We start from the raw sequence: 27416 nt of genomic DNA, 5'->3' as shown, positions 1-27416 counted from the left end.
TTAAACACCACCAGAACTCTATTGGGAAGAACTTTGTATTTTTGCTGCTATTCTCCCAGTGTCTGCAGAAGCAGGATCTAACACATATGTATTTCTGAAGAAATATTAATTTAATGGATGGGACATCATGAAAAGGGCAGAATGCTGTAGGCTGAAGTTATTTAAGAAGATTTGAAGAAGGCGAAATATTTCTTAAAAGATTTGGAAGATTTAGAAATCAGAGAGGAGTGGGATGTGTGTGTGTGTGTGTGCACATTTTTGGTCAAAACAACCACATGAATAAAGGAATGAAAAATGAGACATTTAAAATGAATTCGGGGGCTTCCCTGGTGGCTCAGAGGTTTAGAATCCACCTGCCAATGTAGGGGACACGGGTTTGAGCCCTGGTCCAGGAAGATTCCACCTGCCGCAGAGCAACTAAGCCCATGAGCCACAACTACTGAGCCTGCGCTCTAGAGCTTGTGAGCCTCAACTACTGAGCCCGCATGACACAACTACTTAAGCCTGCATGCCAAAACTACTGAACCCCACGTACCTAGAGCCCGTGTGCCACAAGATAAGCCACCACAATAAGAAGCCCACACACCGCAACAAAGAGTAGCCACTGCTCACTGCAACTACAGAAAGCCCGCATGCATCAATGAAGACCCAACACAGCCAAAACTAACTAAATAAAATAAATAAATAAAATGAATTCGGCCCTGCAAATGGAACCATTTGTAGTTCAGAAAGGTAGAGAGGGATGAGATTGATTTCTGCAGGCTGATGTTGGGATTTCAGCACAGCTCTGGGTTTCTGAACAGATTAATGCATAAGGACCCACATATGTCTTACTCGCACCATGATCCTTGAATTGACCAGAGGCGGCTTAGCAGCCTTTTCTCCTCCCCATCCTCTGAGACCATCTGAGTATCTACATGCCTTCTGCAGGTCATTACAGCCCACAATTATGCCCCCCTAGGTGAGCACTCAGGCCCAGGGCTTTGCCATTCCTTGTAGGTTACTTCTTTTTAACTCATCAGTATGTACTCCACCCACCTGCCGATTTGTGCAGAAATTTTAGATGCTGTGAAATATTATTCTTCCAGACTTGGAGGAATGGAAGCCCAGGCAACTCTGTGTTGTACTCAAAAGCCCACATCCCTCCCACACCATCTTTCAGGCACTGTAGTTCGACACAGTGTGGAAGGACAACCCCAGCCTTTCTTTTCTAGGCTTTGGTCCACTGAGTCACACAGAGCACAGAGCCCATCCAGAATTAGTCAAAGCCCCACCACAGAGAAAAAAACAGCTGCTAAGACTCAGGGTGAAATTTCCAGAAAACCAAAATCAAGCTAACTTAAGAGAAAGAGAATGTCATAGAAAAGAGCTAGCTTTAGGCACAGCTTGATCTGTGCCTTAAATGATACCAGCAGGACCAGTTTTCACTCTCTTCATGCCTCTTAACTTCTCTTAAATAACAAAGCTCCATGTTGGCTTTATTTGCAGCCAATTGCTTCCCTAAGTTGACTATGGCACTTCCAGACCTTACATTTTCTGGGCTTCAAATTCCATGGAAAAGGAGGAGAATTTCTTTCCTAAAAGTCTCAGGGAGGGAAAAATGATAATAATAAACAATACTTGAATGGGTTTTTAATTTACTACTTAACATGTTAGCACTTTACATATGGTAACTCCTTTCATCTTTACATCTTCAGTGTGAGACGTGTATTTAGATTATTCCTATTTTGGAAATAAAGAAGCTGAGGTCAAGACCTGTTAAATAATGCATCAAGGCCAAAGAGTAATTAACTGGTTGGGTATTTGAACCCCGGTAACTACTCCCCGAGCTGTCTGTCTTGAGTGTGTATGTGGGTGGAGGGGGCTGGACTTACTATACCACGTGACCTCCCAGAGGCCCTTTACATGGATCTCACTGGCTCTGACTGAGCCACGTGCACCAATCCCTGAGCCAATCCCTATGGCTATTGGTTGCTCAGTCCCCAGTCGTGTGTGGTATCCTGAAGTTGCAGGGTGGTGCCCTGTCCACCTGACACGGACTAAAAATCGGGGATAAGTGTGCCTCTGCAGGGCTATGACTTGAGTACGGTGAAAGCTGCAGTGTTGACTACAGAGGAATCTCAAGCCACACAGGGCTCTAGTCTCCCTTGGTGGTTTTCACTGGGGCAGAATACCTCTCACCCACATACACAGCACACAGCGGGGTTTCCTGAAGCTCCGGGTGGTGGTGATGGACCAGTCTGTCATAGAAGAGGTTGAATCCTCCGTGACCCTGGGGTGGGGGGCACTCCCTGCCCCACAGTGAATGGAACCTTGATATCAGTGTAGGTCATGATTGGGTCTGCCTGCCAGGCTTCCCTACAGGGCTTTCTTGTTCCAAGCCATGGTTCAGGCATTCGAGAACTCCTTGAACATAGCCACTTGTGCTGGGCTTTTGAGGGATGCATAGCAATAAACTAGAAGTGGAAATTGCCACATTGAGAAATGAGGGTGTCACGTTTTCATCAAATATGGCTCCCGTGGTGAGGGTGGAAGACAGACACGGCCTCTCTGGCTGTCCAGACCTTTCCACCTTGTCAGCTTAATGAATTTGAGCGCCAAAGCCTGCTGACAACTGTCCGTGCTTGGAGTGAGACAGTGATGTAATCCTGATTAAAATAGTTAATAAGGAATTAATGAGAGGTTATCTCCTTGTCTTCAATCATTTCCTAGTGAGAAGAAGATTCTCGAGCAGAACTCATTAGGGCTGTTCCTTTGCAGCTACTGAAATTACCCTGTTTTGAAATTACTCAGGGTTTTCAAGAAGCAAACTCATTTCAAGTCATTGTTTCCAAATGTTATAAGATCATAGTGTGAAAAAATTGTTTTATTCTTTTTTATAAGCCAAAGATCTAGTCCAATCAGGAGGGTTTGAACACTTATTCTGTTGTCTAAATTCCACTCACACTTTATTTTAGTTTATTTTCTGATGGAATTTTTTGCAGCCACATGAAGGAGGGCAGAGGCTATTTGGGTCTCCATCAAAGATAGTAGATGAAGACAAATTTATTCTAATGGGGTATGGGAGAAGAATTCAGTTCAATCCAGTTAAACAAATATTCACTGTGTACCTTCTGTATTGTGATAAGTGGAGTGTTTAAGACACAACAACAAAAGAGCACTGTTGGTAGAGTCTAGCTGTTACGAGCACAGACTCTGGGATCCCACTGGAAGCTTCAAATCTCAGCCCCAATATTTGCCATCTTTGTAACCCTGGGAAACTAAAGTCTCCAGTTTTCACCTTTTTAATATGCAAAATGGTCATAAATGTAATACTTTCCTTACAGGGTTAATATAAGGAGTAAAAGAAAAAATCTATAAAAGATATTTAGAAGTGTGTTTGGTGCATATAAGCGTCCAATGGGCATCTCATCAAGGAGTTCAAATTAGTGCAAAACTTCAAGTAAGAGAACTTTCTGCTTGGAAGTTTGACAAAGTACATGGACCACTATCTGGTCAGGTTCTGTCAGCAAAACACATTTTATTTCAAGTGATCTTAATGGCTTTCAGGGAAGCTGTTTTCATCAGAGCACCTGGGAAAAAAACAGAAATTGCATCCAGGAAATTTGGGAATCACGTGACCATGGTTGCATTTTAATTCAAGATAGTTTATTGACTATATCTTACTGTAGTAATTGCTACATATATGGAAGAACATGTGACATCCCTTTCTGACTCCACACACAGATGTAAATTCCAGATTCATTAAAGACATAAATAAAAACATGATTATCTTGGAACAAATTATAGAAGAATATTTTCATAACTTTGGGACGATGGAGCATTCTTAAACAAGGCAGGAATCTCAGAAACCATCATAAAATAGAGATATTTGATTATATAAATATTTTAAAAAGTGTATGGTAAATATAACACTAATAAAATGAAAATCGAACTATATAGATTGTTAACATAATTACAACAGAAATTCCAAGAAAAGAGTATGGTCTCTACTGTTCAAAAAACTCTTTCAGTTGATAAAATTAAAACCAAAGACAAATCATTCCAATAAATAGGAATAGACAATTCAGAGAAGATCTGGAAAAAGTCAGCAAACTTAGAAAAAGATACTCAAAACACATGCAGGAAAAGTGCAATTAAAAACTGAAGTACCATTTTTTCAGTCATCACATTATCAACCTAATGTGGTGAAATATTTTTGTGGGGAGGTGGGAGGCAAGAGAGGAGACACATACATCTCTGGTGGGAGAGTAAATTGCTACCACATTTAGGGAAATCATCTAGAAACACTGCTGAAAAAAAATATTGACACCTTTGCCCAAGAAATCCCACTTCAGGGACTCTTGCCTACAGAAATAAAAGCACAGGAAGATAATGATATTATGTAGCAAAGTGTTTACTGCAGCTTTGCAGAGGAAGAAAATGGAAAGTAAGCTGAAACAATGCATCAACAATGTAAATATTGTATATACATTCTGTTGCACATTATTCAACTTTTTAAAGAAAATGAGTTAGGGATGTTTATTTTCCCATCTCCCAAATAAGTTTTTCCAACTCTCTCTTGCTTTTATTGCTGGCAGTTCTCAGCCTCAAAAGGAAGGCTTTACTGTAGCATTGTTTACATTTTCTTCCACATCAGTAATAAGAGAACTGTAGCCTGGATGGAAATTCACCTGTTAGATTCATATTCTGTGTGGCATGAAATTGCTACCTGGGACATTGTTGAGGAAGCAAGAGGGGTGGAATCTCAGGGAAAGCATATCAGCACTATCACAGAGAAGAACACAGGTAGCATATAAATAATTCATTTAGCCTGGTTGCTTCATAATGATTTTTAAGGCGTGGCTCTTTCTACTGCTCAAGGGGTTGGCTCTTTACAAGACAATGGAAGATTTAGCCACGCAACCTGTTATTCTCTGTTCATGACATCAAGGTTAATCTCTGTCCCCTGGGACCTGCCAACTGAGGTCATGACTACCTTCTGCATCATTAAAGTCAATTAGTCACTTTTCTAACAGCTATATCCAGGTGCCCTTTGATGACTTCTAATATCTGAAATAATTCCTTCATGCTGTCATTTCTACAACAGGTATTTATTAAACACCTGATATGTATCATGCACTATTCTGGACATTGGGGATAGAGTAATGAATCAAGTAGACCAAGTCTATGCTTTTACGAAGTTTGTATTCTAACTGGGGGAGGAGTTGGGGAACAGACAATAGAAAAATAAATGAATGATATATAGAAGGTGATAATAAGTATACGAAGAAAAATAAAACAGGTAAGGAGATGGAGAGTAAATACACATCGTGTGCATGTATGTAGGCAGGCATAAGTGTGCATGCATGTACCCACACTATTTTATTTTATTTTATTTTATTTTTTTAATTTTTTTTTTTTTTGCTGTATGCGGGCCTCTCACTGCTGTGGCCTCTCCCGTTGCGGAGCACAGGCTCCGGACGCGCAGGCCCAATGGCCATGGCTCACGGGCCCAACCGCTCCGCGGCATGTGGGATCTTCCCAGACCGGGGCACGAACCCGTGTCCCCTGCATCGGCAGGCGGACTCTCAACCACTGCGCCACCAGGGAAGCCCCCCACACTATTTTAATTAGAGTTGCACCTCTCTGTGAAATTTCAGCAAACTCCAGCTAAAGGAAGACATGGACTCTTGAGGCTTCCCAGGAAAGAGCGTTTCTGGCAGAGGAAACAGTGAGAAAATCTGTTCCAAGCTGTTAACGAGTCCAAGTTCATACTGCTTGCCACACTACAGGCCAATAAATCAAGAGATGAATTGTTGGAGCAAGGAATAGTTACTTTATTTGGTAAGCCAGCAGACCAAGGAAATGGTGGACTAGTGTCCCAAAGAACCATCTTGGGCTTCCCTGGTGGTGCAGTGGTTGAGAGTCCACCTGCCGATGCAGGGGATGAGGGTTTGTGCCCTGGTCTGGGAAGATCCCACATGCCGCGGAGTGGCTGGGCCCATGAGCCATGGCCACTGAGCCTGCGCGTCCGGAGCCTGTGCTCCGCAATGGGAGAGGCCACAACAGTGAGAGACCCGCATACCGCAAAAAATAAATAAATAAATAAATAAAAGAACCATCTTGCCAGCATTAGAATTCAGCCTTCTTTTATACTAAAAGGGGAGGGGGTGTTGTTGGTTGGTGCAAATTTCCTGGTGTCAGATTCCTTTGTCCTTGCAGCTGTCCGCATAGGTCAGTTCACAATGTTTCTGTAAACCTCCAACAAGAGAAATGTTATTCTCTGTTCTGCAACTTTTTTATCTCTATATGAATGGAAAACTGCTATACCTTTAAAGGTCAGAGCCTTGAGAATGGACTACCTTGTGTATTTCAGGCTATAGGCAACATTCTTGTAGCAAAAGCAATAGAATACAAAGGTGAAAGCAAAAGAAACAGATCAAATATGGAGTCAGATTTGTTCTTCCCTATTACAAAGGCAGGAGCATATGTGTGTATGTGTTCCCAGGAAGAGCGAGTCAGCCAGTGCCCCTGGAACAGAGGGAGTGGGGGTGGTAGAGAGTGAAGAAGATGCACTCACTGGGGCAATGTGGGACCAGGTCACCAAGGTCCCTCTGGCTGTGATGAGGATTTCGGATTCACTCTGCCTGAAGCCACTGGGGTTTTTGAGCAGGAAGCTGATGAGGTCCCTCTTAACCTTTTAACAATGATGACTCTGGCTGCTGTGAAGAGGACAGACAGGAAGAAGCCACAGTATAAGCAGGAAGCTTATTCAAAGGCTCTTCAGAGGTGCAGGGGAAGATTATGGTACCTTACACTGGGATGGAAGCTGTGGAGGCAGCGAACAGTGATCTAATTTGGGACCTTCTGAAGATGGAGCTGACCACATTTACAGATAGCCCAGATGTGAGGCAAGAGAGAGGAGTCCAAGGTAACTCCCCTGGTTTGGGATGGGCCCCTGAAAGAGCTCCTTTCACAGTTATTTCTAACCTCCTGATCTACATCCTGAGGTCTCATTAATGAGAAGGAGGTAGAAAGTTTGCACTCTAGACTCCTGGGTGAGCTCTGAAGAAGGCTGGCCTCCTGGTGTCTGCACTTGGCACCAGACCTCTCTCTTCCAGCTTTGCTCTAAGGTAATCACCAAACACATTTGTATTTCACTTTAGAATTGAACAAGAGTGGAGCACATTCAAATAATTCATTTACTATTCAGAAGGACCCCCATGTGGACTTCTTTTTATCCTGAAACTTCTTGTTATCCTGCTTCTGTAGATGAAACATCTCCAGGTCAAGGGCTAACACGGTTTCTCCAGTGTAACAGGGGTCTGATTTGAACCCCTCTGATTTCTGTCCCTCACCATGCAGTGCCTTATGAGAACTTGGCAAATCATTCCCTGTGTCGTGCCTCGTCCATGCTTCCCAATGATCTTGACGGTATGTGGGGCAAATGTAAACAGCTCTATAGTGTGAACAGGAAACTGAAGCTCAGAAGTATCTCCTGAGATGCCCAGAGACCACACTCCTCTTGTCATGGTGAGATTCTGGTCTTCTGACACTCAGTACAGTGCTTCATGCCCTCGTCTAAGGACCTGGGGGACTGCTAACAACCACAAAAATGAACAGACAATGCTTCATTTTCTGTTATTTTCAATCTAGCTTGTTCAACCACTAAGTTCCTTTAAACAAGACTTTCTGAGAAACAAAATTCAATGAGGCTCTGTTTGTTCTTGTGGAATCGGTTGGCTGACACCTCTCAGAGTAGATTTTGGAGGAATCCAACTCAGAGCTGAAAACTTCCCACTGTCAGGCAGGGTCAGCCCAGGAAGCAGAATCACAGTCTAAAGAAAGGAACGTTCCCAAGTCTTCTCTGCACTAAAACTCTGAAGCTGTTGCTGTGACCCATCTGAGGCAGGCTGATCAGAGGAGGCACATCATCCAGACAGCAAAATCCTATCCCTTTCAAGGCATCACTACTCCGTGTCAGCCGGAAACTCAGAAGGCACATAGGCCCGGGGAAGGCGCTGATGCCTTTCATTGCTGCTGTCTCCTTGTACTGCCTCTAGCCTACTGTGGGAGATGAAGCTGGCTGGCGCTGCTCTGAGATGCTCGGCAGCCCCGTCTGCTTAATTTCCGGTGGACCTTCAGTGCCCACGGAGAACGCGGGGTTTGCTTGTGATGTTGATAATGAACAGCCGCTGGGAACAAATTAATGAGTGTGTCAGAAACTGCAGTGAAACTATATTATGATTCATAAACACGATGATGAAAATGCCAGTTAAGCTCTGGTATAAATACACACAGACTCTGAAGAAGCAAACTCCTTTTTTTTCTAATGAGAGAAAAATTTTAAATAACATCATTCTGCCTTGAGCAGCGTTGCCAGGGCAGAATTCCTTAGTGGATAGAGAGTTTTTCTAATTTCATATTTAACACATAGAGAAACATAGGGGAGTTTAATTTTACTTTTTATATTTGAGTGCACATGTACAATACTTTGAAATACATATAGTATACATACCACGTATGGATGTAAAATATACAAAAATGTAAATAGTGTCATCTTTCTAGGTGCTGTATCATGTTTGTTAAATGAGATCTTTCTTTTTTCTTTTCATAAAATTTTTATTTTATATTGGCATATAGTTGATAACGATGTGTTAGTCTCAGATGTACAGCAAAATATGATTCAATTATATATATATATATACCTATTCTTTTTCAGATTCTTTTCCCATTTAGATTATTATAGAATGTTGAGTAGAGTTCCCTGTGCTATACATTAGGTCCTTGTTGATTATCTATTTTATATATAGTAGCGTGTATATGTTAATCCCAACCTCCTAATTTAACCCTCCCCCCATCTTTCCCTTTGGTAACCATAAGTTTGTTTTCTAAGTTTGTGAGTCTGTTCCCCTTTTGTAAATAAGTTCATTTGTATCATTTTTTTAGATTCCACATGTAAGTGATATCATATGATATTTGCCTTTCCCTGTCTGGTTTACTTCACTTAGTATGATAATCTCTAGGTCCATCCATGTTGCTGCAAATGGCATTATTTCATTCTTTTTTTATGGCTGAGTAATATTCCATTGTATATATGTACCACATCTTCTTCACCCATTCATGGACATTAAGGTTGCTTCCATGTCCTGGCTATTGTAAATAGTGCTGCAATGAACATTGTGATGCAAGTATATTTTTGAATTATGGTTTTCTCTGGGTATATGCCCAGGAGTGGGATTGCAGGATCATATGGCAACTATTTTTAGTTTTTTAAGGAACCTCATACTGTTCTCCATAGTGGCTGCACCAATTTACACTCCCACCAACAGTGAAGGAGGGACTATTGTGTTTACATGGCCTTTAATTAATATTCTTCTTTACCATTCTGAGTTTGGGATTTGGAATCAAAAATTAAAACTCAAAAAGCATAAAAAAAAACAAAAAAACAACACATTGGTCCACAGAGACTTATGACTTTAAAACTCATGGCAGGAGGAGAAAAAGAAACTTCCATTTACTTTAAAGTTGTAGAGGGATTGTGTTGGGAGCACCTGTAGGCATCTGAGTTTTTGATCTGATCCCTGATATTCATAAGGAAGCTCACATTTATGGTGGGGATGTTGCTGATAGGAGACCTAACATAGTGCTTCCACAGAGCCCTGACTTCCCATGAAAGCACTGGGAGCTTCTGCAGAGAGGGTGGGAAATGGGGAAGGGATCTCATTAGTAAGGTTCCAGGCTTTCTCTTCCCAATTCAACTGGAACAACCCCATTTTTTTATCTGCTTTGTATATTGGGGCTCCAGATAAATTTCATTTCATTGAAGTGTTCTATAAATTAAAGCTAGAACACTAAAAGTTAATAGTAGATTGAGTATGGGCTTGAGAACCAATAAGACTTGACTTCATATATTGACGCCAATATTTATTAGCTAATAGATGTGGACCACAGGTAATCTCTTGGAGCTCTGATTTCTATCTAAGAGAGTGATAATAATACCTACTTGATCGTTGCCATGAGGATTAGAGGTAGTGAATTAGAATGTCTTGCATTTAATTGATTTTTACAAAAGATTATGATTATTATAACAGATTCTAGCTGGTAACTAAGTGGTTTCTTTTCCTCCTCTGACAACTGCAGAACATGAAGCCGCCTTCCTCCAGCTGCTCTAATGTCAAGGCTAACAGAAGGTAATTTCGCCTTGAGTCAGAGACTATTTAGCTACTCACAATCTAAAATGTTAGACAGATTTTTTAAAAAGAGAACAAAACTGGTTCAGAAGTATTGCTTGTTTGTCATAAGTGATCAGTTTGAAGTTAGAACAATTGTGGGAAATGATTTACTAAGACTTGAAGCAATAATGTTTCAGTTTTTTTGGCCACCTCATTTTCAGTTATATATTCTTAGATGTTTCTTTAGTAGCTTAACATCATAACCTGTGACTTCCCATCTAAAACAGTATGCAAAAGAGAAAGCACAATGACTAAATCAGGATTAAGTGTCAAACCAAATTTTCAGAAGTAAAAAAAAAAAGAAGCACATCTGGTTAGACTCCAGTTTAGTCCCTTTGTGTCTAACTTTAGAGGCTGGGTTTTTAGTAGGGGCCATGTTAGGGCCCTATTCCTTTGTCTGCATCCCTCTGGTCTTATTACAAGTTTGGCATATCATATCACTTGTTTTACTCTATTTACTCATTCAACAAAGTGACTCCTTATTGATACAGAAATCTTTCATTCGAATGGAGATTCAGGTCAGTAGTTAATGATTTGATCAGTGATCAATAAAGTGGAAAAAGTGACAAGACATGCATTTGTTTTGACTGGAGTGTTAGTCTTTACAGCTAGAAGAAAAAGGTTATATATTGGAAATTATAGGAGAAAATCCAAACTGAATGATGCTGCCAAGATAAAAGGGAAGATTTGCTCTTTTTCCCCCTCTCTTTTGGGAATTCCGTTACTCTAGTTGAACTCTCACATTTATTTTATGTAGTTCAAAACCAAAGAAGATGAGGTATTACATGATCTTTTCAAACTTACCAACCCAAGGTGAAATTTTGATGAATGGATCCAGTTTCACGTAGACAAAAGATCTTAAATGTGTCATTCACAAAACAACAGTGAATGTTAACAGGGGCATCACAATTTATGTTCTTACATAACCGAGTATTTCCAGAGATGAGATACCCATTGAGCTTGTTTAGAGCAGAAAAATGGATGTTTTAGATCAAAATTGTTTCTATCTATCATGAAAATTCATCCTTGAAGTAGTGAATCAAGGCTTAGGTAAGGGCTTTTATGAAGCACTCCACAAAGAACTACTAGAAAAATTTTAAGGACTCATTCATATTCACAGTTTCTGAGGTGCTTATGACTATATGGGACCATCTTAGCAGAGCTGCGGTGTTTCATATCAGCCAACATATTATCTTAACTCAATATTCTCAAACTGCTTCTTTCTGTAATGCCTGAAATGAAACAACAATGAGGGGCAATGGTAAGTTACTTAGCAAAGAGCAGTGATTTGTAGGTAGCTGCCCGAAGCCCAAGGTGAGTGACAGCCTGTTTTGTAGACTCCTGTTCAGTTCCCCGGGAAGGTAGTTTCTTTTTTTTTACAAAGTTGTTTTTCTATGGCGTTCATTTTCTCCAGATGTTATTTTAGCAATGACTAAAATCACTATGAAATAAATGAAGATAGTATTTAGTATCTTAGTTTGGCTTCCTCCAGGAGCACATTCTGAGAAAAGGATTCAAGAACAAGAGGTTTATTGGGAAGGTAGTCCAGGAAAAACTGAGGCATGGGGAGAAGGAAACTGATCAAACATGGATTATAAAATAAGTTACCTCTGGAGGCAACTGGAACTCACAGTCACTGGGAAGTTTGGGGAAATGGTGTGGAATATACCTCAGCATTACCCAACATGAGGGACAAGGAGGGTCAGAGAAGAGGCCAATAGGAGGCAGGGACAAGGTTAGGTACAGATGGTGACATTGTGATGAAGGTACAGTGAGTCCTCTACATATGAACGAGTTCCGTTCCGAGGGTGCATCTGTAAGTTCAATTGTTCGTAAGTCCAACAAAGTTAGCCTAGGTACCCAGCTAACACAATTGGCTATGTAGCACTATACTGTAATAGCTTTATAATACTTTTCATACAAATAATCATAAAAAACAAACAAAAAATAAAGAAAACATTTCCATCTTACAGTACAGTACCTTGAAAAGTACAGTAGTAGAATACAACAGCTGGCATACAGGGGCACATTTGCACCTTTGAAAGTTCGCAACTTGAAGGTTCGTATGTAGGGCACTTACTGTACTGATTTCAGGAAAGTTATTCGGAAATTGGGATGAGTTCGAGAAGGGTGGGAGGAAATCCTGCACATAGGAAGAGAAAGCGGAGTGAGCCAAAAAGATATCACAGGGAAAACATTGGATACATTAATTCTCTAGTGAGGAAGGGTACTTTTGTTAATACTGACTTTCCACCTTGATTAATTTTTACATATCCACAGAATGATTACTCGGCATGTAGATTTTCTGGGCACTGATCCTTTGTTTCTTCCTGTTGGCCTTTATTTGACCATATCCTTAATGACCATCACAGGTGGACAGGCAAAGAAGTAGGAGGAGGAGGAGACATGGAGGAGACAGAAGAGGAAGCCTGTTAGGAAGGCGGAGGAGAACAAAAGGCAATGTAGATTATATAACTTAGATCAGAAATTTTGGAAAATGGATGTATGGATCAATGCTAAGCTGTGATAACTTTTTTTTCTAGTCCACAAAGGAAAGAGAAATAAAAGGACAGTGAAGTCAAGTGTTGATAAAGTTTAATCTACTCTGAGATTATATCTTTCCAAAATTTTGTTATTAAAATTTTCTCTTTTATGCAACAATAGTGATAATAGATGAGTATTTTAAAAAATACTCTCTCAAAGCAAGATCATCAGAAACCTCATGCTCTCAGTTTTAAAAAGGTGCATATATTTTGCTGGCATGAGAAACCCAGAGTCCTGGAACCATTAGCCTCATCCACTGAGGTATTCCTTACATCATTCAATGTACAGGCAACCAGTAATAATGACTATAGGTCACTGCTTAGCAAGGCTGCATTTGAAAGAGTATATTCAAGTGGATCAGAGCACAGGCTGGGGCTAGAGACTGGGTCTATCAGCATGGTCACTTACTCTCCATGAGAACTTTTATGGGTTGTTCAAACCTTTGTGCCTCAGTATAGTCATCTGTAGAATGGGCAAAGTAGTACTAGCACCTACCTCAACAGGTTGATGCAAAATTAACAAAATGATAAATGTACAATTCATAGGATACTAAGCAAACAGTAAATGCTACCAGTTACAGTGAACTATAGGTCCTATTGTGAGTTAAATGAAACACACTAATACAGCTGGAAAGTTCCAAATCGAATTTCTTTCTGAAGCAATGCTTTCAAATTAAATTATTTGCTCTATATGCATTACAGGTGGAAAAGCATTTTCTAAATAAAGCAGTCAAAGAGCTAAACATAATTTTAGACATCAAGGACAGATACATTACTCACTGTAGATAATAACTTTTTCCATTTTCACCTTATTTTAATGAATATTCAGATGGACTCTACTACAAAGAATTTACATTTGTATGAAAGCATTTGTAAAGCTTTTAAGCTTTAGCATTAGTAGTTCTTGACCACTTGTTTTACTCACATTCTTTGCAAGTGTTTCTTATAATTTGTGTGGAAAACAATGGCATTTTCTCCCTAAGTAAGACACCTTTTGGAAATGCGTAATTGGCTATAGTAACTATATAATAAATACTGTAATATATCATAGCAACTGCATTATAAAATAATAAAGTGAAAGTGGTCATTTTGTTTTTAGGTTTTTTCCTAAAGTTTTAATAGCATTTTACCAGACAAGGTAGTACACGAGAAAGGATTTAGGAGATGGCACTGGTTCTATTATACCACGAGTATAAATTTTGGGTGACATTCTATGAGAAACACAGAATAAGAAGATAACTCTGCCTTTTTTAGGCAGAGTTCTTTCCCAATATGAAAGCAGCCTGGTGGACAAAAGAAGAGACATTTTGTCTGAACTCAGCACCTGAAGCAATAAATGCTGACTCTTTTCCCGTTACCATAAGGGAATCTTGGCCAGGACAGCAGGGAGAGTGATGGGAAGAGGAAGACAAATGTGTTTAAGATACATTATTAGGTTCTTATCTCCTAATGGACGGACTAAAATTTGATTTTATTTCCAAGCAAAATCGTATTAGCTGAGCTCAGCAGAACTACTGAGAGACAGTTACTGGCCATTCCTTCAATGCTTCTCAAGTGGCCACTTGGCTGGTCTTTTAGCAGTCAGCTGGTTTCCAGACTCACCAGAGGTGATGGTTACAGCACCTGGAGACAACTACACCATGGTTAGCTTCTCTTTCTTCTGTGATGTCCTTACGTTTAGTGAAGCCACATGCAGCTGCTTGTGGATGTCTACTGTAATTTGTTGGGAAAAATGCAACTCACAGTTATGCTTTGCAAAGTGTCATTCTCCAGTCTGACAAAATACACTTCTGTCTTTATGTAACCGAAATGGTCACCCAGACCCATGCTGGAGTCCTAAACCTGGCCGAGATGCCCTCTCTCTGCCAAGGAGATTCTTTTTCTGATCAGATTTGCAAAGCCAGTAATGAAATCTATACTAAGACTAGAACAACACAAGCTTTGTTGCATGGCCAAAGAATGGGGAAGCAGGATCCTAGTTTGTAAATCAACTTCTCAACCCAATTTGTGTAGAGACTCCAAATATATAGAGGGTCGAGATAAAAGGGAGGGAATTGGAAAGAGTGGGAGGAATATTCACGACTTATCTGACAATAGGCCTGTGATTTGAACCTGGAACTGGTGCAACTCTCCTTGTCAGTCCTTGTAGGGGCTTTTCTGGTTGTTGTCATGGCAGTCGTCAACTGCCATGGCATTGATGGGTGTGTCATTTAGCATGCTAATGTATTACAATGAGCATATAGTGAGGCTCAAGGTCTACTGGAAGTCAGCTTTTCCACCATCTTGGGCCTAGTTGGTTTTAACCCATTCTTATTTTTTTCTCTTTGCAGTTTCTTCCTGAAACTTAGATAAGAGGCAGGAGCAGGGGTATGACTCCGGGGCAACAGCTTTGGCAACATTTATTCCTGCTTAGGAATTTGGAAACTGACTTGGCTAGTCCCTGAGTAGCCCTCTCCTCATTACAGATAATTGATAGCATTGAAGTATCTACCCTGGATGGCTAATTCTGGATCCACATTGTTTTATGTATTTAACTCAATATGACTACAGTATCTAATTTTACTGGGAACACAATGTGCTTCATTTTTTAAACTATTAAATTCCTACTATGTGCAAAAGATCCCTTTTATGGGGGCTGAGAAGAATGCCAATGAAGTACAGGGCACAATTCACACACACAGACGAAAACATGCTCACATAGCAGGGATATTTGATTAAGTAAATCCTCCCTGAAGAGTGGATTTACAAATTTTGAAAAAAGGTGATTAAAATCGGGACCTGCAAAAATGGCTGAACTTAATTTTGGGTAGATCCTAAGATGACAGTGCTGAATGCACATTTTAAAAAGATGATCTGCAAAAACATAATTTGTAGAACTCAGCAGTTTCAACCAAAAAGTGAATATTATGATGTAGACTGAAAGACAGAAAATTAGAGGTAAATAAAATTTCCTCTTGTAGGGTTTTCAAGTTCCCAGGTTGGTTTTGCTGTGGTGACTAAAAAATGGTCATATAATCTCTCTCTTCTATGTCATGCTGATACTAGTTCCAGAATTTAAAGCTGATGTAACTTTAAGCTGGAGGGGTATGCACATGTCAGATAGTTTCAGAAAGGCAGTGACCCCTGAGCACAGGCTAATTTGGGGAATAGTGAACCCCTGCCATTTTTCTCACTGCCTTGTAGTAGGACAGGAAGAAAAGCAGACCCCACAATCTCCCTTAACTTCTGTTATAGGTGGTGCAGACCTGACCAGAGATTCCCATCTGGTCCCGCCTCCTCTCTGACCTCACTTCCTCCTACTTCTGTATAAGCTCCCTGTGCCTCTGCCCAACTGAAAAATCAAAGAGTTCTCTCTGTAGTTGTTTAGCTGTGGCCCAAGATGCTTCTCTATATCATACATCTACTCTTCTAAGTCCAACTTATCTATTTTAACTTCTGGGAAGATTCTCCTCACCACTCCCAGGCAGCAGACTCCAATACACTCCCCTTTGTGCCATCAGCATGCCCAGGTAGACCATAGTAGGCACAATTCCACGTGGTGGATGCTCAACAGATGTTTATTGGGCTTCCCTGGTGGTGCAGTGGTTGAGAGTCCGCCTTCCGATGCAGGGGACACGGGTTCGTGCCCCGGTCCGGGAAGATCCCACATGCCGCAGAGCGGTTGGGCCCGTGAGCCATGGCCACTGAGCCTGCGTGTCCGGAGCCTGTGCTCCGCAACGGGAGAGGCCACAACAGTGAGAGGCCTGCGTACCACAAAAAAAAAAAAAAAAAGATGCTTATTATTGGAGGAAGTAGGATAAAGGAAGACAGTTATTTGAAACACTGGCACCAAGGATCTTGAAGTAAGTCCAAGATTTATCAGCTCCACTGGTGTTTTGTCTTCTTGTTTGTCCATTTGGTGGAGAGTATAGCCACTTCTGACATGCTTCCCATCTACAATGAATATGTTATGAACACTGGAACTAATAGCAGCATAGAATGGAAAGGAGAAGAGACACCACCTCATCTGCCCATTTTCTCAGTCCTCACCTGCAATACCAAACCTGAGGCCATTAGCATTTGATGAAGAATCAGAAGAGCTGTATTTACAAACCCCATTTTGCTCTCAGCTTCCTTGTGTGACTCCGGAATTCAAGCCAGTGGGAGGATTATGTGGTAGCAATTGGAAAACCTTTAAACTCAGGGTGAATTTTTTCCCCTCTAATTTTCTGATTGGCAATCTACATCACAATACTCACTCTTTGGTTGAAACTGTTGAGTTCTACAAATTTTCAAATTGACTTAAGAAGTCTGCTTGGAGTGTTTTCCCAGAACATAACAATCCATAAAATGCTGTTTGTCTTGTATATATATATAAAGTAAATGTATAATTATTTGCTGAGGAAATTAGCCAAATACTAAGGAAGTATAGAGTCAGGGAACTGAAAGTTAATGGCTATATTGGATATCTCATTGGACCATGGATTTTCTTCCAAAATGTGGGCATTATGAAGGCAACTTACTAATTTCACCACGAGGTATTCAAGGAAGACCCAGTAGTAAATGAACTGACAATAAAAAGAGTAAAGTTTCTAAAGTAATAGTGGTAAAGCTGGGGATTGCATTTCCCATCAAAGGCTCAGCATTAACTCTAAAACCCATCAAAATTGGTGTTAATAGCAAATATGTAACAACCACAAGCCATGGAAATAATTTATAATAGTAAAATTATACTGTAGGCTCAGTAGCCATAAATGTAGGGTAACTAATTATCTAAAAGTGACTCCATGGGGCTATAAACAGCTGGGACAGTGTTTCAATGGGTCTTCAACACTTGGTCGATGCAGAAGCCATTTTTATTGAAATCTTCCACTCAGAACACCAATAGGTAAACCTGAAGAAAACACCCTTGTTAAAGTGCAAACAAGAATGAATTTCACAGACCATCACACCCTTCCTCTTCTCTGTCTTGCATGGTGGGTACCATTTAAGGACTTCCCTAGATCATAATTGTGACCAAAAATTAGGTTAAGCAAAGTTAAACATTTGACTTTTGCTCATTTTGTTTTTGTTAAAATTATTTTTACTTATTTTTGATAATTGATAAGATGTATATGGTTAAAGGTTCAAAAGGCACAAAAGGGAATAGACATTTCTGGTTTGAAGATGATAGCATAAAGCTGCCATTTACCCTCCCTCTTTTCATAAATCACCCCCAAACAACAATGAAAAACAAGAGGGAAAAACAGAAAAGCAAAGTCCATATTAGACACACTTAGGGGTAATTGAAATGGCAAATAGAAGTGGGTGGAAAGGGCTTCAAAGGCAGTGGAGAGGATCTGGTATAAGTCACCTTCCTTCTTTGTTCTGAAGCTGCAGCTTGCCCTCCTGGGGGGCAATAACAAATACCAGTCAATTGTGTATCCTTTTGGAGATTATCCCTATTATTTTTCTGTAATCATACAAATAGTACATATTTAACATGCAGTTCTGCACTTTGATATTTTTAAAGATATCTTTCCATATCACTTCAAATAGATCTATTTTTAATGACTTACACGTATTTTATTTTAATAAATTGCTCATAATTTGTTTAATTGGTCTTTGTTAATAGACATGTAGGTTGTTTATAATATTTTGCAGCTACTAGCAATGCTCTAAGGAATGAAGCTGCATCTCCATCATTTGACACATGCTTATCTATAGAATAAATTCCTAGAAGGTGAATTGTTATTTCAAAGGGCATATGCATTCTTAATTTTGATACATCTTTTTAAGTAGTTCTGCATAGAGCTTGTTCCAATTTATACCTTTACCGGAAATGAAAGATATTTACTTTCTTCACAATGATACCAATAAAGTGTGTTTTCAAACCTTAGGATCTCTCCTAATCTGTTAATGTTAATATCAAAGTTTAATATGCACCTATTCTATTGTAAGTGAAGTTAACATTTTTACTATTTTTGAAACTTTTTAATGAACTCTGTCACATGCTTTGCACTTTTTCTATTGGGGTTTTCAAAAATTGATTTGTAGAAACTTTTTGTTTGATAAGGGAATTAATTTTCTGTGATATGAGTCAAAAATATTTTTTACAAATTTATTGTTTGACTTTGTATATAGTACTTTGGGGCACAATTAAAGGAAAAATATTAATTTTGTTTAATTTACCAACCTTTCTTTATATGCCCTCTACCTATTTTATCACACCAAAGAGTCTTGTCTGCTCAAAATTTTTTCATGTTTTTTTTTTTTATTAGTCTCTGCTTTACAACAAAGTGAATCAGTCATACATATACGTGAACAAGACAAGGCTGCCCACTCTCACCACTCTTATTCAACTTAGTTTTGGAAGTTTTAGCCACAGCAATCAGAGAAGAAAAGGAAATAAAAGGAATCCAAATTGGAAAAGAAGAAGTAAAGCTGTCACTGTTTGCAGATGACATGATACTATACATGTGTTTTTTGGGGACATTTTCTCTTTTATTTGCCATAAAATTTTTTTAAATCAATCTGAAATGCATTTTACACATTAAATTTTACAGTTAAATTTTACAGTTAAATTACAGAGTTTAGGGTATATATACATTTTTTTCCCAGAAGACTATTAAGCTGTTCCAATATACTTGTTGAATAAGTCTTCTTCTCTCCACTCCCAAAATTGAAATGTTATCTTCATGACATATTTAATTGCCATGTGTATATAGATATTTCTGGACTTCTACTATTCATCTCTTATTCATGTATAAGCTCCACACTAAATTTCTGTGGCCTTATAACATGCTTCAGTGTTTATAGTTCTAGTCCTCTCCCATTATTTCTCCCCCTGAATATCCAAGTTTATTTTTGCTTGCTTATTTTTCCATATGAAATTTAGAGTGAGTTTGTCTAGTTCCAAATAAAATACTATTCACTTTTTTTTGGATCACGGCCTTCAATTTAAAACCAACAAAAGAGTGCTTAATAGTATAAAAATACTAAGAACACAGGATTTTTCCCCATTTTTTTCTCCTTTTTTACATCTTACTAGTGTTGCAAAATTTTTTTTTTACAGATTGTGCATATTTTTGTTAAATTCATGTATCATTTTTTTGTTGCTACTCTAAATGGTGTCTCTTATTCCATTATATCTTCTGACTATTTGAATGTATGCAAGCTACTGATTTCTGTGCATTCGTTTTGTGCCCAGATATTTTTTGAATTCTAGGATTGTCTGTGGTAGCTTTTAATTAGATTCTTTCTAATTTTCCATATTTACATATGCACATGATCATTTCATTTCTTGGTTCCTCACTAAAATCTTTTTTCTTTATTTTGTTTAATTATACTGGTTGGTATTTCTAGAGCAACATTAAATGATAATGGTGATAGTAGCACCCTTATTTTATTTCTAACACTAATGAAAATGCTTTTTAGTGCTTCCCTAATAAATGTAGTGCTGACTTTGGATTGTGATCATTTATATTTCAGAACATTATATTATTCCTACTTTATGGGTTTTATATTTTGAAATCAAGAGTAGATTTTGATTGTTATTAAAGACCTTTAATAGCAAATATGATGATGAATGTCCAATTCTGGTCTGTTTATATGGTGAATCATATTAATAAATTTGATACCTACCTACCTAATATTGATACCTTCCTTCATTTTTGTATTAAATCCCACCTGGTTATTCTGTCTTTTTTTTTTTTTTTAACGTATTGCTCCATTTTCCCTTATACTATTTTGTTGGGCTTTTTGTATCACTTTTTGTATCACTTTTCATTATGGGATTAACCTGGAAGTTTTGTATGTTTTTTTGTTTTTTTTAACTGTACTAATTTTATCGGGTTTTGGTAGCAATGTTGTAGTATTTCCAAAGAAAAATGTAGTTTGAAGTTTATCTTTTTTTTTTCTTTCTGTGCTTCAGACAAATTTAAAACAATGAATATTAGAATGATCTGTTCTTTAAAGGTTTAGTTGAAATCCCCTGGGAAACCATCTGTGCTTGATGCTTTTGGGGGAAGATAGTTCTTTGAAGTATTTTTTTTCCCCCATAGCAGTTGGATTGCTTAGATTCTCTATCTCTCCTAGAATTCGTTCTGGTCAAGTTTTGCTCAGCAATGGCTACTGAGAATCAGTTAACTATAGAAAAAATCATATTTCTGGAAGCATGTTGAGAGCTATTTGGGCACTATCCATTTCTTTGGTGAGATTTTATAGCATTAGAGATATAAACATTTAAGTTCAAAATAAATTGCTAAAATAAGCAGAGCATTTGACTATATATGTTCTGCAGCCTTCCAATCATGGAAACTGGCAGGAATATCTGAGTGACAAGAAAAGGCAGGGAGGGTTTTCAGATTGTAGAAATCCTTTAAGATGACTCATAGCTCCCCCAAATAGTGTCATCTGTGAGAATGTTGCTTGGTAGAAACCAATCTCCCCACAATCTACTGCTTTACAACTCATCCTTGAGGATCACTAATTTCTGATCTCCTTCACAAAGCTTTGGTACATCCTTGTCAATGTAGAAAACTGACCCTCTATAGCCACAGCTGCCTCTGCTTATCACCTCAGATATACCCATGTGTCATTTGTGTGTGTGTGTGTGTGTTATTTAAAGCATGTTGCGTTGCACAGGCCTTGAACTGAGAGTTAATTAGGCAACAGGAAAGGAAAGGAAGAAAGCAAAACAAAAAAATCAATTTTAATCCCCTGCTATGTATATGACCTGATAACAACTCTACATATGCTGTGTTATTTAATTTTTAAGTGTCACTTTATTTTTTTTTCAGTTTCACCAAAGAGCTAAGTGAGGTCCAGGAAAGTTGAATGACTTTCCTAAAGTCACATAATTAATGCATAACCGAGTTGCAACATGAACCGATGTTCTTTCCTCTACACTATCCTGAAACTCCAATGATAAAATGAAGAGCTGCAAAGAAATAAAAGTGCAGTTGGTAGAGTATAATATTAGTGACCCCAAGGTTAGGGGTTAAGAAATCCCATAAGCAACAAAAACATAGGTCACCAAAACTTCACGTCTTAGCTAATCATTTTAATTACTCTTTTATCAAGCCTTTTATCACACCAGGGGGGAAATAACATTCTTAGTAGTTTCTATTTTGAAGTTGTCAGAAACATTAAAAAAAAAAGGAAGGAAGGAAAATTATGACTTTGTTCTTAGCAACTTCCTGTCAGAGAAGTAATTTTCTAAGTAGGCAGTAAGTTCCTGAGTGCAGATGCTGCTATTTTGGTCTGACCTAAATTTCCACCCACCATCCATAAGAAATTGGCAGACACCTCTCAGAAGGCGTTCCTGTGAAAAGGTAGGTTTTACAGCAATGTCAATGTCAGGCACTTAGTCCAGGATTGTTTCAAGAACTAAACTTCAACATGGAAACAATTCCCACTTGTACCACACTAATCAGATCCCACTGCTGCCTGGACTAAAAGAAGGTTGAAGTTTCAGCCTTCTCATTAGTCCGTGTATACCCCTGTACTTTTCTTAGAGCTCAGCTTTTATTCCATAAGCTAAATGTGTGTTTCCAAGAGAGTTTTATGGAAAACACTGTAAACACTATTCCCTTAAGATAAACTTGCAAATGTTATTTCTAAAGTTAAGAATGTGTTTAGGAAATGTAGGACACTGCATCCATCTCTTGGTGATTTGCAATACACATTCACATAGTAAAGGATCTGAGAAGTTCTGCAACAAGAAACTTGCTTAACTTTGCTTAATCCAGCATTTTCAAAATAATATTTGACCGACACTATATTTTTTAATTCATGTCACATTCCTGTGTATAAACTTTTTTCTAAATCAGTGGTTGGCAAATTATGGCACATAAACCAAGTACAGTAAATCCCCTACATACAAACGAGTTCCATTCCAAGCTGTTCCAAGAGCGTGTTCGTAAGTCCCATTTGTTCGTTAAGTCCAACAAAGTTAGCCTAGGTACCCCACTAACACAATCGGCTATGCAGTACTGTACTGTAATAGGTTTATAATACTTTTCACACAAATAATACATAAAAAACAAACACAAAAAATAAAGAAAACATTTTAAATCTTACAATACAGTACCTTGAAAAGTACAGTAGTACTGTACAACAGCTGGCATACAGGGGCTGGCATCGAGTGAACAGGCAAGAAGAGTTACTGACTGGAGGAGGGAGAGGAGGTGGGAGATGGTAGAGCTGGAAGATCGTCAGCAATAGGAGACGGCAAGGTGCAATTTCACTCATGCTTGACGTTGATGGAAAGCACGTTCACATCTTTGAAAATTCTCAACTTGAAGGTTAGTAAGTAAGGGACTTACTGTACCTCCACAAGTTTCCTTTTGTACACCCTAGAGCTAAGTATGTTTAAACAAAACAAACAAACAAAAAAAGGTTGTATAATAAGGGTCTTACATGACCCTCAAACCCTAAAAATATTTATTCTCTGGTGCTTTCCAGAAAAGTTTTGCTACCCATGTCATTCTAAACCAAAAATATTAACACATTTTAAGTAAATAAAGATACACCACTTATTAAAAGTTATATAAAGAAATTAGGTAATCATTTTTCATTTAAAATTACTCTTCTAAATAATTCAAAATTGAATTATTCAAATGAAAAGCATGGCAATGAAAAGATTAGAAGGTTCAGGCAGCTCCTACAGATTTAAACCCTCAAATTTACAGTCAATATCAAGAGGCAACATTTTATGGGATAAAATAGAGATTTGTTTAAATTAAATAAAATAACTCAAAAATAACTTTTGTGTCATACCAAATGAATACTTTCTATCCTCATAGAATCACATACCCTCTCTTGTAGTCTCTTATTTATATATATATTAAATAAAGCAGATTGAGTTCACTATTCTTAGCTTAAGAAGAGAGTTTCAGAATTATATGGTAATTTATATACTTAAGGTTTGCAAGCTGCAAAACTGTCTCGTATTAAGTGGGTCATGTCAAAACCTCACTGAATCTTGGAAAGCTTTTCAAAACACACATTACTCCATTAGATCCTCCTTCTTGAGATGCAAATTTTGTAGGTGTGAGGTGGGTCCTTTATATGTAATTTGATAGATCTTCCAGAAACTTCTTTTTTGCTTTCTTCCTTCCTCTTCCCTCCTTACTGTTGTGTAACAAACCACCCCAAAAGGTAATGGCTTAAAATAATGTAAGATGACCACATGTTAGTATACATTATGGTTATACGGGTTGACAGAGCTCAGTTGGGGGGTTCTCACTTTAGATCTTTTACCAAGTTGTGGTCAGATGGCTCTTCAGTATACAGACATCTGAAGGCTTGGTTGGGCTGGACATCCAAGATGGCTCATCACATGGCTGACCGTCGATGCTTGCTGTTAACTGGAGCTCATCTGGGACCGTCAGCTGGAATAACTACAAGTGGTCTCTCCATGTGGTTTGAGTTTCTCACAGCATGAAAACTGAGTTCAGAGGAGGGGACATCTCAGAGACCCAGCTGAAATCTTTGAAAGACCTAGCCTCAGAAGCTCAGAGACTCCCTTCTACAGCATTCTATTGGTCAAACAAGTCACTAAGGAGAGCTCAGTTTCAAAGGGAGGGGAATTAGGTCTTATTTTTTGATGTGAGGTACAGCATGAGCAAGAAGGAATTGGTACCCATTATTTTTGGAGTCTATCTACCATACTCTACAGCTAGATGATACCTAGTCATTTAAGAAGTTCTTCTATTCCAAACCTATGGTGAATAAAAGGATGGTATTTTCTCTATTTAATATCTCATTGGCAAGGCATTGATGCTACTCACTGTTTCTGGGGAAAAGTGAAAACTACGAACTTGGATGTATTCTGGTAGCCTTTTAAGAGGAGCTACATTTAGGGTGGGCTAAGGTTGTAATTGTTTTATTTTTCTGTGACATTTTCTTGTCAAGTAACTCAATGTCTTATGTAACTTCATCAACTGTGGGATATCATACAGTTTGGATGATATGATGTAGAGTGTTTCCTTAGTTTGAAATTGATGTGATTCTGCAAATGCTTGCAGTATACACAGCAAGACAGTGTACTTATTGGGGAGGTTTCAGGGGTTATTTACACAATTGAATAAAAGCAATAATTGGACGAAGTGATTCATTGGTTAGGGGCAATCCTGAAAGCAACTGATCTGCTTAATATGTCTTTCCATTTATTTGGTCAAGTTGTATATTTTCCCCTTAATGCTGTCTTTCATGTATGTCTTCCCTTCTCTTAATTGATATATATGTAAGAGATGCTTTTACTCAAATAAGAATAGGTCTTGATGCTTGGGCTGATACATACCCAAGGCATATTATAGTGAGTTAGGTAGGGGAGAAGAAAGTCCACTTAGCACTACACATTCATGGAGAGCCTTAAAGTTAGAACTGATATTTTCTCAAATTAGGTCATACTTATACTCAGAAAGATACTCTGACACCAATGAAAAGATAGTCATCATATACATTTAAAACTGAATTCATGATGTGACCACTCCAAAAGCTTGTAGTACATGACAATTTTTATAATTTAAATAAATCCTATGACTGTCATGTGAATAGCATCATTATATCGTGATTCATTAGTTTGTATACGTGTGTGTATGTTAAAGGTGCTGAGGTTTTTTTCATTATAATCACATCCCATTGACCACAATTTTTGGACCCTGTTTTGATCTTTCTTTACTTTGCTTCATGTATGGAGCATCTCAGGAGGTAGCAGGACCTTCTGTTGGCTTCAAGAAGCCATATGTCTCCCTCATCTGCATTTTCTGGGGGTGAGGAAGATAGTATAAATGCTGCTCTGTTTCCCCAATTGAGCTCTCCTTAACTTTACATAAGGAATGTAGGAAAAATGTTTATCTTCTTAACAACAGATGCAAGAAATTCATTTGTGGTAAAAGGTTAGCTCTTCTGAAAAAAACCTTTGATATGTGACTATAATCTGGAACACAGCTTCAGGCCAGCTTCCACATTTACACAGCAGACCGAGGAGGAATTTAATAATTTTGGGGGAAGAAGGGGGAACAGCCAGTTGAGCAGTGAGTGTGCAGAGAGTTCAAGGACAGAGAAGCCCCCCACACCTATTACATTGTTTCCTGCATAATTGCTGTGAAGATACTTGCCTCATTAAATTCTATGTTGCCCCAAAATGCTTTTGCACAAGTGCTCTTTTTGAGAATCTCAGAAAAAAAGAACAAAACAACTCGTTGTTTGGACTACGTGCAAGAATAATGCAATTGGGTGAGAGCGAGTTACTGAGCAGGGTCCCAACAGGACAGAAAATGGACCACCTGAGCTCCAAGCTGTTTCAGCAAGACCGGGGGCGTAATAACAGAAGACAAGAGGCAGGGCTGAACTGAGTCTAAGGAGTTTTCAACTACTGGGGAAATATGCTGAGACCTTATTTTTGTCCCATCAATGGCAGGAAGCCCAGTCCCACTCTTCCCTATGGGGAGACACAGTCAGCAGTGGGATTAGAACTAGTTTTTGGTACCAGATGGGAACCCATAGCTTGGCTCTTCAACATGGTTGCAGTGTGTCATTGGGCAACTTCCTTAACTCTCATTGCCTGTTTCCCCCAAAGTGCATTGGAGTGAATGATACTCACCTAAACGTGTTTCTCTGAGACGTAGATGATATTGCATAGAACATTCCTGTCAGAGACCCACATCTAGTAAGTGCTTGGTACACTGTTGCTATCATTGTCTTTAGTGGCTGTGGCTCCACAGCTATGAAGGACATTCAGACGTCGGCTAAGGAAGCTATAGGGGAACGATTTGCTTCTGACAGTTCCACATTTGCATGGAAATTGGCAGTAACAATTCAGAGCAGAAATAGCTAAAGAAATAGACGCAGACTTGGTGATTTTTCAGAACTGAACTCTGAGGCTTGGAGATGCAATGTCCGCTGGAATTAGAACACAGGCTCTGGATCAAAATTAAACAGTAAGACATCAAATAGTAAGGACGAGCATGGGGCAGGGCCCATTGGAGCTTCATAGTAGGGTAGGGAAAGAAAAAGATGGAATCCATGATATTTAGAGCTAAAAAGTAACTGCAGCCTGGAGAGTTCCTTAGCTCAGGTCTTTGAGAGTCAGACCCTCAGGTCAGGATTCATGTCCTCCCAGAAGAAATTGGTGAGAATGAGGGGGAAGCAAGACAGAGGAATGGACAGGCAAAGCCAAACAATAGCACAGTATTCGAAATCCCAGCCTCAGCCGACCCCATGGAAGTTCTGAAGCTGCTTCCCTTGAGATAAAGAGGCTGGCTTTTGGTACTCAACCCCTATCAGTCTTGGCACTTTCCAGCTTTCATCATATAACAGCAACCAGGAGCAGAGTGGAGGGCATTGGCTGGAGGCCAGTCACTCCAGTCAGAGCAGCATATGGCCTTACTCGTGGCATAATATTCAGTTGGTACCCACAGCGATGGTAGAACTAGTCATTAAATATTGAAATCCTTCTGTATAGTAACAGTGTGATAAAGAACCATTTCTCTGATGCCCCTGAGTGCCCCATGACCATTCCTAGGAACCTTCAGATTTCCCCACAGGCTGTGGCTACTAATATGATTGTTCGGTGTCCTACCATAGAAGGAAAAGATTGAGATTAGCCCCCATGGATAGGAGTCTCCCAGATCATCAGTAGATAGTTTTGTAAGTTATTAGTTAATCCTTTAATGAAATTGTATATAGT

The sequence above is a fragment of the Mesoplodon bidens genome, assembly GCF_964165515.1.
Source record: "Mesoplodon bidens genome assembly, chromosome: 15".
In the NCBI taxonomy this organism is placed as follows: domain Eukaryota; kingdom Metazoa; phylum Chordata; class Mammalia; order Artiodactyla; family Ziphiidae; genus Mesoplodon; species Mesoplodon bidens.
This window is presented reverse-complemented; position numbering follows the sequence as displayed.